The 13,884-nt window shown below is 43.7% G+C and overlaps 1 protein-coding gene across 5 annotated transcripts in view; it reads left to right on the top strand.

Annotated features, from left to right (window-relative positions):
- Nucleotides 1-13,884, top strand: part of klhl29 (kelch like family member 29) — a 303,479-nt gene that overhangs the window by 1,091 nt on the left and 288,504 nt on the right. The window lies entirely within an intron of this gene.

Here is a 13,884-nt window from a genome sequence, read left to right as displayed (position 1 = left end):
CATTTTAAACAATAATTCAAGCCGTGTGACCACGATTTGAGTACCATGAATGTATCTTTATTTTCAGAACTTTTTGTTAGACTTTACGAAAGTTGATGTACTTGTCCAGATTTTCAGCAGAATATTGTTCATCATGAGAAAGGCTAAAGTGTTTGTATCAGTATAGATGATGGTACAAGATGAGAGTATTTTCCTGGTAACTAGAAAGGATGAGTTTAATTTAATGGCGATTAATTTCAGTAATCTATTTTCATGTTAAAATATTGCGCTGTTTACCTGGACTGTGGTTTCTGATGTTGGTGGAAGTGGAACGGGTTAATGCCATGCCTATTACCGGTACGCGGCATCGGGTGATTGTGTGTGCCAGAAAACCACGTTGATCCGACCAATGCTGGATCTCTCGTACAGTCAATCGCTAGAGACAAACTGGAACTTGTCATCTCCGTTCTAAGGTCCCGCAAACCATGCACGCTGCATAGGGTGGTGGTGTGTGGGTGTGTGTGGGAGGTCAGTTACTGTATCGGATGTTTTTTTTTAAAAACTGCTACTACCCAATTCATGCTTTTGTTTCGGGACATTAACCCTAAAAGTTGCATCACCCCCACAAGCTTCGTATCGATCGGGCAGAAAGGCGAATCGAACAGTTTCCATCGGGTGACTGGGTATCCATTTCTATGTCACAGATCCAAATATCTTTAAATATACACTTCCAGGTCTCGGTTCCTGGCATCTCCTCAGTGGATTAGCACACTGCTGATAAACAATCTATCTCATGAAATAACATTGGCATGACAGTGAAACCCCATCTGAAAAACGGACTATTTTAGAGATTGAGTAAGATAAATATCAACATAATGTCATTGCAATCGTGAATGGTACTCCGGCTCCTTAATAAGCAAAACGGGTAGCTAACGGGTGATTTTTGTCATGACCAGAGAAAACGATGAATGGGTCACCTCTAGCAGATGGTAATGTTTTGGTGTTTCGCACAGAAGCATTGGCTATTACCTTTCATGCATAGCTCCTTAACGTAACCATTTGTGAGGAAGAGTCATAATGTTAGAGTGAGATGGAGCTTGAGTGCAAAGCATCTCTCCTTCAGCAAAGCCCACTGCTTTACCTGGTTATTATCTTGTAGCTGTGAGTGAGAGCTTACTATGTGCAAATTTGCTGCTGTGTTTCATCCCAACGATTTACAAGTCAAAATAATATTACCATGAGATGAACAAAAATATCCTTTATAAGGCATTCTATCTTTTTTCATTTTCTTTCAGTTTTTGTTTACACAATGGCAACAGATATTTCTGAACTAGGTTTAGTTTCCAGATTGGGCTTCAGTGCATTGTTATGCCAATGAAATCAAGAGAAATTGTTCTTCAATAATGTGCTGATCCACTGACAAGATTCCAGGAAATGAGACCTGGAAGTGTACATTTAAAGATTTTGATGTGTGATTTAGAAATGGATCGGAAATTGTAATTAGACATGACATAGAAAATAGGTGCAGGAGGAGGCCATTTGGCCCTTTGAGCCAGCACCGCATTTCGCACTGCAATGCAATTATCTGGTCCACCAAATAGATTCTTTTAAATTAAACCGTTATAATCCATAAATTCAGTATTTTATTTAATGAATATGCTTAAACATAATTATAGCTGTAAATTGGTCTAAATTGGTCTATTGCTCTATTTGTACAAACGGAACGGCTTCAATTTAATTAGCAATTCTCAAAAGTGTTTAATCGTGCAATGTTTGAAAAAGCTTGAAACCCCATTTTTAAGATTTGTGAAATATTGTTGCTGCTCTCTGAAATGTAGGTTGGTGGTGCGAAAGGGTTCAAAGCATTATCATATTCAATCTACATATGAATGATTGCAGTTTTTAAATCTTGTTGAAAGTAGGCAAGCATAAACTCATGACTACTTTGCTCTAATTCTTGGATCAGAAATTATGAACAATAAGTTGAAAATAGAAAATATGCATTTTTTGATATCAGATTTCTATTAAAATATATATTTTGCTTTCACGTCTACCTCCAAACATTTTGGTTAGATTTGCTTGTGTCCTATGTTATTCATAGAAAGCACATTTCGTACAGAGCAGTGATGTTTTTAAATATTTTATATTATATGCTTGCTTCAGAAGTCTAGAAATTCTTCCACAATAAGCAGCTTGGGGTTATACCACAAAATGTTGCAACATATCTACTGAAATATCGCCATCTTATGACCAGATTAGTGTGTGTAACTTATTTAAATGATGCCAGATGTTGAGGTATCTTTTTTTTCTTGACACTATACAGCAACATTTAATTTGCTGTTACTCTTTTTAATAGTGGTGTCATAAATTTAAAGATTGTTATTATGTTAATTGATTTACGCAAGTGTGTGCAGAGTACTTGGGAAGCTTTCACAGATCTCCTTGGATATCTGTGGCACTGATTTTTAAGTTTGCTGTCTATAAATGTATCAGAAAAGTTTATTTATTCTTGTTATTTTATGTGTTATTCCATTACATACTGTAATGTAAACATTTTATTGAAAAATTACTTGCTGGTTGACACAAAACTGATAAAAATAAATGAGCAAATAATAAGCTGAGGGAGTAGTATTTAAATTATGTTGTCTGTTTAATTATTAATGTTTGCAAGCTACCTTACAAGATCACAGCCAGCTAGTTACAATGCAATCCTTTCCAGTTATATTCATCAAGGAGACTTCAACAATATTCAGACTAGGGCATGTTCATCAGACCTCAATGATTACTAAAGAGAGCTGATGTGGGAAGTTAACCATTTACTCATTCAAATAATTTAATAGAGCATGCGAGTTGTGAACCTGGAGAAAGAAGAACAAATATTGCAATAGGCTCAAGTCCTTCTGTAAATACCAATCCAGTCATAATGATGCTTTGTGCATTTTGGGTTGTTGTAATACGTGGATAATTCTACACAATGTACTGCAGCTGTTATGATTGCCATCAATAGATGTCACTTGAGGAATGTGTACTTTTATTCCATAATGCTCACTCTCTACCAATTAGTTCATTAATTCCTGTTTAATTTACTAATGTAAAATAATGGATCAGTGGATGATTGGATTACAGTTAGCAGACATACAGATTATTGCCAACATCAAATATTAATACACCTTTTCGAGTGCTAATTGCCATGAGCAGAAATATTAAATCCTAACTGGATATACTTCCTCGCTCGACTCCATCTAGTGACCCCGTCAGTCCTTTCAGGTTGGGCAGAGGTTCATTTGCACCTCCTCCAACCTCATCTACTGTATCCATTGTTCTCGATGTGGGCTCCTATATATCAGCGAGACCAAGCACAGGCTGGGCAATCGTTTCACTGAACACCTACACTTAGTCCAACTTGTCCGACGCAATCTCCCACTTGCCAAACATTTGCACTCCCCATCCCATCCCCATACTGACCTTTCTGACCTGGGCTGCCTCCACTGTCGGAGTGAGGCCACGTGGAAATTGGAGGAGCAGCACCTCGTATTTTGCTTGGGCAGCTTATAACCTAGCGGTATGAATGTTGATTTCTTCAATTTCAAGTAACCCTGGCATTTCCTCCCTTTCCCCACCCCCCCCCCCCCCCCCCCCCCCCCACCCAACTTCACCTTAGTCTTCCTACTGTTTGCATCACTGGATCCATTTGTTGTCACCTCTTCCCCAGTCAAAAATAGGCCATTGTGGGCTCCACCATATCATCTGTTGCTGACCCTGATTTGTTCAGGCCTTTTCGTACCTCCAGTTCCCCCCTTTCCACCCCCCACCCCTATTCAGTCCAAAATGTCACCCATCCTTTTGCTCCAGAGATGCTACATGACCCACTGAGTGTCGATCTCCAATCGACATGACCAATGACTTTTCTGAATCTTCTCCGAATAGAAATGAACCAAACTATTATAATAAGGTGTTTTAATAAAAGCCAAGAACCCTCCTGGGAATGTAATCACAGAATGTCTCCCACTCTAACACCTCCCTGGTGACCTAGTGATCTGTGCTAATTTAACTATTGATAATCAGGTTAATGATAGGCCTCGAGACTTGCATCTCAATATCCTCTGGTTAGGGATGAATAGCTTCCATGGAGCTCTTGATTTGGTGTTTTGCACACCTTGTTGGAAAACATCTGTGCTTAAAAGAACAATGTATCCCTGTCTACAGCCATGTAGTTTTCCCATGCAAGACAAATAGTCCCAGAAGCACTGGAGAGCACTTGGCGCCGCTGTAATCTTAACTGAGGAATAACAAACACTTATAATGAACACCTAGATTGAAGTGGACCCTTTGGGTCCATATCTCTCCTGCCGGTCTCTCCTGGGGCAACCCTCCTCCAACTGACGATCCTGCAGGCCTGCCAACCCTCTCCAACTGACGAAGCCCATTGCCGGGCAGAGAGTGTCCTCCAGGGCTGTGGGTGGGTGAGGGGGGACAGAGAAGGGGAGAGGGAGCCACTCGCCTCAGCCCCGTGCTGCCAGCGCTGCAGCCAGAGCGAGCGGTGGACCCAAAGCCTTGACTGCAGCACGGCAGCGAGGGTCAGTGAACAGCGGTGACGGCCATCTTATTGGACCTTCTGCTGCTGCGCTGCACCACGGGAGGGTCAGCCACGGGGCACGCCGGGACGGGCGCTGGTCCTCCCGGCGGGGAGGAGGAGCGCATCTATTAAAGTTAGTGGCAGCTCATGGGCTCAGCAGCCCCCTTCCTCTCATTGGCCCCAAACCTCTCCTGCATTGGTCCAGCACCCTCTCCTCCGTGCCCCCCCCCCCCCCCCCCCCTACTGCATTTTGTGTTTTTATGACTGTTAGCAGATCAATTTCCCTCCTGGGATAAATAAAGTTCTACCGTATTGTAATATGCATTGAAAAAATACTGTTGTCTGAGGATGTATAAAGATTGGCAGTAAGAGCTCGTGGCCAGCATTGTCCAGTAAGAGTGAAAGACAAATATATCAAAATTAGAGAAACTTGGACCACAAAGGATATTGAAAGTTGGATTAGGGTAAGAAAAAATAGAAAGGCTATCCTGGACGTGCAACTGGGATTGATAGTCTTTTGAAGAACATGGGGATGGACGGACACTTTATTGTCACATGTTCCATGAAGGTACAGTGAAATTCTTTGTTTTTACATAAACAGTACACAAAAGAGTCGCCACATGTTAAAATTGCCTCAGACTGAAGAATGGAACATGTTTAAAAATAAAATGGCAGCATTTAAAAATATATATTTAATGAAAGTAAAGTGTTTTATTTCTGAAGCTTATTGGGATGTGACATGGAGTATAATATCATGATATATTACGGAGCTACTGCCACAGTCTGAATACACCTATCATTTATAAAATATAATCAAAAGCGGTTATGTTTCCAGTTCTTGAGAACACCAATTTAAAAATTGTATATGAATGTCTGATAAGTATTTCCCCATTTCTTTTTGTAAAGGCTCGGGTATTCTGTATTGTAACATTTTAAAAGTTCCAATACTGACTTCTAGTGGCTAGAATTTAAACACTTTATCAATGCAACCTATTTTTTTTTCTTGGTCCTATCCATTTGAATAGAAGCTCATTTTTGGTCAAATTAAAGTTACCAAACAAATGCAGTAGTTGTGGAATGTATTTGTTTCTTCTTCTGCAGACCTTTATTTGTGTTGCCATGTTGTAGCTCGAGGTGCAATCCTCGTGGCTATTCTTCCCATTCTCTACAGCAAAAAAAATTAACCTATGGGGATCATCTCCATCCCACTGCTTTTAAATGTCTGGATCACAATTTCCCTATGTGCAAGAGCATGTTGGAAAATCGGTAGCGCAGCGGTAGAGTTGCTGCTTTACAGCGAATGCAGCGCCGGAGACTCAGGTTCGATCCTGACTACGGGTGCTGCACTGTAAGGAGTTTGTACGTTCTCCCCGTGACCTGCGTGGGTTTTCTCCGAGATCTTCGGTTTCCTCCCACACTCCAAAGACGTACAGGTATGTAGGTTAATTGGCTGGGTAAATGTAAAAATTGTCCCTAGTGGGTGTAGGATAGTGTTAATGTGTGGGGATCGCTGGGCGGCACGGACTTGGAGGGCCGAAAAGGCCTGTTTCCGGCTGTATATATATGATATGATATGATATGAAAATAATAAATGTTGCACAATAATAAATTCAGTTATATATTTTTTAAAACCTCTAAATGATTAACTAAATGTATAAAAACAAATATGGACATCTATATACTAAAACTCTCGTTTGTTTGTTCCTGAACTACAGCCAAAACAGTATACAATAGCGCAACAATTTTAGGCCCACCTTACTCACCGTCTTCCCTTTGCTGCTAATGGAAGAAGTTTCATTGAAAGCATTGTTATATTTTTAAAGTTATTCAATTAAAAAGTTTAGATTTATCTCCTGAGGGGGGAGGGGGGGGAGGAGGGAGGATAAGGGGGAGGGGAGAAGGGAGAAGGGGAGGGTGGAGGGAGGGGAGGAGGGGAGTGGGAGTGGGAGGGAAGGAGGGGGAGGAGAGGGTGCTGCACCAATGCACGAGGTTTGTGCCCAACGGGTCCACTTGTTTTTTCTAAACCTTTCCATAGTTAGGGTTTTTTTGTTGCTATTTAGGATTTATCTAGAGGAACCAGGTGGTCTTCTAAATGAATAATGTTTAGATGTTAAACTCTGGACAGTATAATGAATCTTTTGGAAAGTGTTGTTTTTGTTTTCATAGGATTCATTATTATGTGTTTCAACTTGTGCCTCAACATCTAAATATTCTGGGAGTACTGAGTTCAATTTGCTAGCAAGATGGAGTAAAGAATGCAACTACCTATTCATGTGTATGCAAGAAATCTGAGGTATTTCAGAGATGTGTAAATATTGTACTATCTACTGAAAGAAAATATTGGTTTGTGTATCACCCTTGCTTTTTGTGTTCTTTTTGCTCAATGTTGTGTTTATGCATTTCTATTTTTAGATTCACAGGGCACAACTCATGATATCTGGTACACAAGGTTTAAATGCCATTAAGGTTGAGAGGTTGGAAATTAACTCACTATAACCAACTAGCTCACTATATGGGTTGATTTCATTGGTGTGAACAATTGACATACAGTGAGAAGGTTTTAGAAAATCATAATTATTGAAACCATGGGTCTGTGATTAAAATGGATACATTTTGCTGCATATTCAGATTACTGTTGTGCTTGACGATTTGTTGTAAGTCAATTCATAAGCGTGATAAACTTGTACATACAAAACATACTAAAATCTTCCAGGTGGTGTGCATACACCTCCTCTAACTTCGACTACTGAATCTGGTGTTCCCAAAGTGGCCTTTTTTTACATTGGCGAGACCCAGTGTAAATTGGTCGATCATTTCGCCAAACACATGCTTGGTCCACCAAGGCGTGCTGGATCTCGCAGTTGCTAATTGTAGATCCTTGTCTGGTTTTACTGTTGTGCATCCGGTCCATAATCCAGGCTGGGTTTTGTACTGCGTTATCCTGGTGTTAGTTAGGAGACTATCCTGAGGGCTGGAGGTAACGGTAGCCAGCATCTGTACTGCCAATGATCTGCTAATAAAGGACTTGTATACACTGGAGTGCCTCTGAATGTACCCACTCACAAACATGGTGTCAGAAGTGGCCGTAATTTAGCTTTTTGAGTCACCACCATTTGTTTCCTCAAGACTTGACGTCTCTAACCATGGCTGAATCTTTTCGGAAGCCTGATCCACTTGTCTTCGACGGCAACATCGGTGAATGTTGGTGCACCTTCGAGGAGGATTACGATGTATTGATGGCTGCTGCACACCACGACAAGACTCCCCGCGTACAAGCATCCATTCTCCTCAATCTAGCAGGTTTGGAAGCAATCCGTCGAGCGAAACTGTTTGTTTATGCTGAGGCTGTGCTGGATGCGGCTGGTTAGTCTGTGGATCACACACCTGCCGAGACGATTCATGACCCTGTGTGCCTTAAGAATAAATTTCGACAGCTGTGTGATCCACAGACTAACCTTATCATGGAACGGCACAAATTCTTTGCATGTGCCCAGAAAGCAGGTGAGCCGGTTGAAGCCTATATAAACTCTTTGAAACACGCCGCGTCGAGTTGCAGATTTGGTGACCTGTGTGATGAACTCACTAGAGACAGGCTGGTGTGTGGCATCACTAATGACAAATTGAGAAGGGACCTTCTGCGTGATTGCGATCTGACTCTAGCTAAAGTGATCAGCACCAGTCGGATTTATGAATTGACATGTGTCCACGCAAAAACTTTGAGTGCTGTGCCTCAGCCTGTTTTCCGCATTGACTCGACAGGACCGTATATCAGAAAGGAACGTCGACCATTCAAAGTGACACAAGCCGAGCCTGGCTTGTTTGGCATAAGATTTGTTAATGATTGCACTAATTGTGGTTACTCTCATATAGCCAAACAGGAGAACTGCCTGGCTTTTGGACAGATTTGTCACGGTTGCAAACGAAGAAATCATTTCTGGAAATGCTGCAGAAGTTCCAATACGATTGAGACAAAACAAGTTGTACATTTGATAAACCCGGAGCCTTCACACGACTTATCTGATAGTGATACTGTAAACTTTCCAGAGAGTATGCCTTCAGTGGATGGAGTTCGCCTCAATACACACTCTGTCCGGGGCCAATTAATTAAACACAAAGATCCCATGGTCACATTAAAGATAAATAATGTGCCTGTAGTTGTGAAGATAGACACAGGTGCGGCATGCAATGTCATATCTCATGCCGAGTTCAAGGCTTCACAGAGCTGAAGAATTAAAAATATGCGACACAACCCTCACAGCATACGGGGGGAAACGAAGTGCTTCCTCTTGGAGTGGTGGAGCTACAGTGCCACCTCGCGGCACAATCGTACAATTTGCAATTCTGCGTCGTTGATCGCACAGTCGTGCCACTCGGCATTGATGCATGTATTGACTTGGGACTTGTTTCATTCGGCAAGGCCGTCCATCAGCTTGCGCCAGTCCTAGACTCCACACGATGTATCCTCGTGGACTACAAGGATCTCTTCAGCGACGAACTGGGCAGGCTGCCTGTCATAAACTCAATGACTATTGACCCGGATGTGAGACCTGTGGTCTGCCCTACTCATTGCATCCCAGTCGCCATGCGAGACCAGGTTAAGGCAGAGCTCGACAGGATGGTAGCTCTGGGAGTTATTACTCCAGTTACGGAGCCCACTGACTGGGCGTCCTCAATGGTGGCCGCCACCAAGAAGAACAAGCAGGAGATACGTATATGCATCAACCCGAGGGATTTGAACACTGCACTCAAGCGACCTCATCACGGGATGGAGGAGGTGGCCGCACACATGGGCAAGGCGACAGTGTTCTCCATTCTCGACGCTATGACCTCGTTCTGGCAAATTCCCCTGGACCACAAATCATCTCTGCTCACTACTTTCAGCACATCCTTCGGACGGTACAGATTCTTGCGAATGCCGTTTGGGATTAACGCGGCCAGTGAAGTGTTTCAATGCTCTATGGCGCAGCTCTTCGATAGATACCCCTGCGCGATTGTTGTCAATGACATTATCGTGGCGGGTAAGGACGTGCAGGAGCACGATGTTAACTTAAGGAAGGTACTGAATCGTGCCAGGGAGGTACATTTAAATCTCAACCCCAACAAGTGCAGGTTCCGTGTCAACAAGGTGAACTATGTGGGACATGTTTTCACCAGTGAGGGCCTTGAGGCTGATCCTGAGAAGACAGCAGCCATCAGTGAGATGGCAGTACCAACTGACATCACCAGCCTGCAGAGGTTCCTGGGCATGGTGAACTATCTTGGCAAGTTTATTCCTCACTTTAGCGAACTCTCCGCTCCATTGCGACAGCTTATTCACAAAGACATTGCATGGATGTGGCATGAGCAACAACAGCGAGCTTTTGACACTCTCAGACACCTGATGTCGTGTCCTCCCACCTAGCATATTTTGACCTCAATCGACCAGTTAGGCTGACCTGCGACGCATCCCAGTAGGGCCTCGGCGCTGCGTACCTGCACTGCAGGATGGCCAGCCCATTGCTTATGCCTCAAGGACCATGACGGACGCGGAGATACGCTACGCACAAATCAAGAAAGAACTGTTGGCGGTTCTGGGTGGTTTGAGATCGATTTACTCTGCACAATTTCCTCAGCGGCGAAAATTCCAAAACTGGCAAGACATTTCTCGGTCCATGCGTCTCCTCACACCCTCATGTCGGATAATGCCAGTCAATTTACCAGTCAGTGTTTCAAGGACTTTGCTACGCGCTGGGATTTTAAACACATCAACAGCAGCCCGGAGTATCCACAGTCGAACGGGGTAGCCGAGAGGGCTGTCCGTAATGCCAAACAGATCATGGAGAGATCCAGAAGAGCCGGGTCTGATGTATTCCTGGACCTCCTCAATCTCCGTAATGTTTCACGTGACCCAGTGTTGGGTTCGCCGGCCCAACGTTTGATGTCCAGACAAACTCGTACCACCCTTCCTGTTGCAAGACACCTGCTGCAGGCCCGTGTTCACGAGCCCCAATCTGTTCAGGCTCAGCTGCAACATAAACGGCAGATCCAGAAGGCATATTACGACAGGTCTAGCCGTCCTCTCCAGCCTTTGTCGGAGGGTCAGATGGTCCGTCTGCAGACCCAGAAGGGTCATGATCGTCTGGGCATAGTTATTGGGACCTGCCAGGAGCCACGGTCCTATCTTGTCCAATCGGAAGGAGGAACCTACCGGCGGAACAAACAACACCTATGGGTGAATGAGCCGGTGCCATCTCAGCCGCGTCCGCATGGCTACACAGAGGTCGCAGATGGAAGGTTACAGACCGATGGAGGCCAGGCGTCGGCAGACCGCAAGCTGGTCTTTATACCAACAAAGGTCGCTGGTGCCGGTGATGGAATCACACATAAAATCGCCTATACAGTCACCCGTGACATCACCGGTGCAGACTCCAGTGCAAAAGGCTGTTGCGAGACCAGTGCTGTTTGAACCACTTCCTACGGTGCTGCCACCTACAATGGGTACGGCAGAGGGCCTGTATCGTACTCGTGCAGGACGGGTCTGTAAGCCCAATCCCAAGTACCAAGACTGTGGCTAGACACTTATTATGGACTCTGATTAATTACAGTCCTTACCGTTCCCTTTCATTTATCTTACTCGATTTGTATCCTCGTCTGCTTAGCGTTTGTCATAGTTGCTGTTTTCATCCCTTATATTAGGATGTCGGTAGGCTGTAGTTTTTTTTCATATTGTAGTGGCTTTATATACTCTTATCTAGTTTGGGGGTTTATGCTTAAGAAGGTGGATGTAGATGCATGTCTGGTTTTACTGTTGTGCATCCGGTCCATAATCCAGGCCGGGTTTTGTACTGCGTTATCCTGGTGTTAGTTAGGAGACTATCCTGAGGGTTGAAGGTAACGGTAACCAGCATCTGTACTGCCAATGATCTGCTAATAAAGGACTTGTATACACCGGAGTGCCTCTGAATGTACCCACTCACAAACACTAATCATTTTAACCCCTCTTCCCATTCTGACACAGACCTGGGCCACCTCCATTGCGGGAGTGAGGCCATATGCAAACAGAAGGAACAGTGCCTCGCATTCCGCTTGAGTAGTTTACAACACAATCTTACAGAAATTGAATAATCTAATCTAATTTTAAGTAACTAATCTATAAACAGCCCTTCTCCCCCCCCCCCACCCCTCTTTTGCATGCCCCATCTGGAGGTGCACACATTTGCTCCCTTCCCCAGTCTTCCAACCTATTTCCCTTCCTCTGGCTTCATGTTTCACACCTATGCCCGACCATCTGCCAATCAAAACCCCCTCCCATATATCCACCCATCACTTGCCACACGTTTTTCGTTCCCCACTTCTCTTCCAGCTTTCTTCTGCCCCACCCCAATCATTCTGAAGTAGAGTCCTGACCCAAAATGTCACCTAACCATGTTCCCCAGCGATACTGTCTGACCCGCTGAGTTACTCCAGCACTTTGTGTCTTTTTATACTAAAATATATTGTTTTGACCCTTTTTTAAACATGCCACAAGGTCATAAGGAATAGAAGTAAATTAGGCCATTCGGCCAATCAAGAATACTACGCCATTCAATCATCAAGTCAATTTTATTTGTATAGCACATTTAAAAACAACCCATGTTGACCAAAGTGCTGTACATCAGTTCAGGTACTAAGAACGAACATACAATGGCACACAAACATAACAGCACATACATAAACAGTTCACAGTGTCCCCTCAGAGGGCCTCAAACGCTAGGGAGTAGAAATAGGTTTTGAGCCTGGACTTAAAGGAGTCGATGGAGGGGGCAGTTCTGATGGGGAGAGGGATGCTGTTCCACAGTCTAGGAGCTGCAACCGCAAAAGTGCGGTCACCCCTGAGCTTAAGCCTAGACTGCGGGATAGTGAGTAGCCCCAAGTCGGCCGACCTGAGGGACCTGGAGATAGAGTGGTGGGTTAGAAGATTTTTGATATGCGGGGGGCAAGCCCGTTTAGGGCTTTGTATGTGAATAGGAGGAGCTTAAAGTTGATTCTGTACCGTACTGGGAGCCAGTGGAGAGAGGCCAGAATCGGGGTGATGTGGTCCCTTTTACGGGTACCCATCAGGAGTCTTGCTGCGGCGTTTTGGACCAATTGCAGGCGGGACAGGGATGATTGGCTGATCCCAGTGTACAGGGAGTTTCAGCAGCCTAGGGATCTATCGCTCCCTCCTAACCACATTCTCCTGCCTTCTCCCCATGATCTCTGACACCTGTACTAATCAAGAATCTATCTATCTCTGCTTTAAAAATATCCACTGACTTGGCCTCCACAGCCTTTTGTGGCAAAGAATTCCACAGATTCACCACCCTCTGACTAAAGAAATTTCTCCTCATCTGCTTCCTAAAAGAACGTCCTTTAATTCTGAGCCTATGACCTCGATGTTAGACTCTCCCATTATTGGAAACATCTGTTTCGCTATTCTGGTTTCCTGTGGATTCATTCTGTGCCCATCTGTAATTTGCTCGTGTTAATTTGTTTTCCTGTAACCCTGGATCTTCCTTTGTTTAATCCTATTTTATATCTTTATAAACAAAGATCTTAGCTGTTTATTGCCCAGCTTTTGGCAATGTTTAGTTCATATTCTATAATTATCAAGTTTAAATCATGTGACATCTATGTACACAACTTGCATTCCTTGCCAGTGCAGTGATTTTTGACCTTCTCATGCTCTTTAATGAGACAATAAACAGCTTGTTTCTTTCAATATTTTCAGCAGTTTTGTCTTCTAATTTTATCCAGATCATACCATCTTCTAGCTTTCACCTCCATGCACAGCACATTTTTAGTTATTATAGTCATCTGAACATCCTCGTATGGAGCTGTTGCATCTCATTCTTTAAGCCACAGGAAAATAGTGACCCAAAACCTAGTGAGGCTATCAGTACTCACCATTTCAGTTGAAGAAATCCAACTGTGGTTCTGGATTGCACATATACTTGGTGAAATGTGGAAGTCTAGATATTTAGTTTAGTCTGGAGATACAATGTGGAAACAGGGCCTTCAGGCCACCAAGTCTGCTCTGGCCAGTAATCCCCACACATTAGCACTATCCTACATACACTAGAGACAATTTACACTTGTACCAAGCCAATTAACCTACAAACCTGTACGTCTTTGGAATGTGGAAGAGAACCGAAGATCTCGGAGAAAAAGCACGTGGTCACAGAGAGAACGTACAAACTCTGTACAGCCAAGTACCCGTAGTCAGGATCGAACCCAGGTCGACTGGCACTGTAAGGCAGAAACTCTACCGCTGCACCACAGTGCCACCCTAATTATTACTCTGCAATTTCTTAATTTAGCATGCAGGATGT

This window comes from Rhinoraja longicauda, chromosome 5, assembly GCF_053455715.1.
Source record: "Rhinoraja longicauda isolate Sanriku21f chromosome 5, sRhiLon1.1, whole genome shotgun sequence".
Classification (NCBI taxonomy): Eukaryota; Metazoa; Chordata; class Chondrichthyes; order Rajiformes; family Arhynchobatidae; genus Rhinoraja; species Rhinoraja longicauda.
This window is presented reverse-complemented; position numbering and strand designations above follow the sequence as displayed.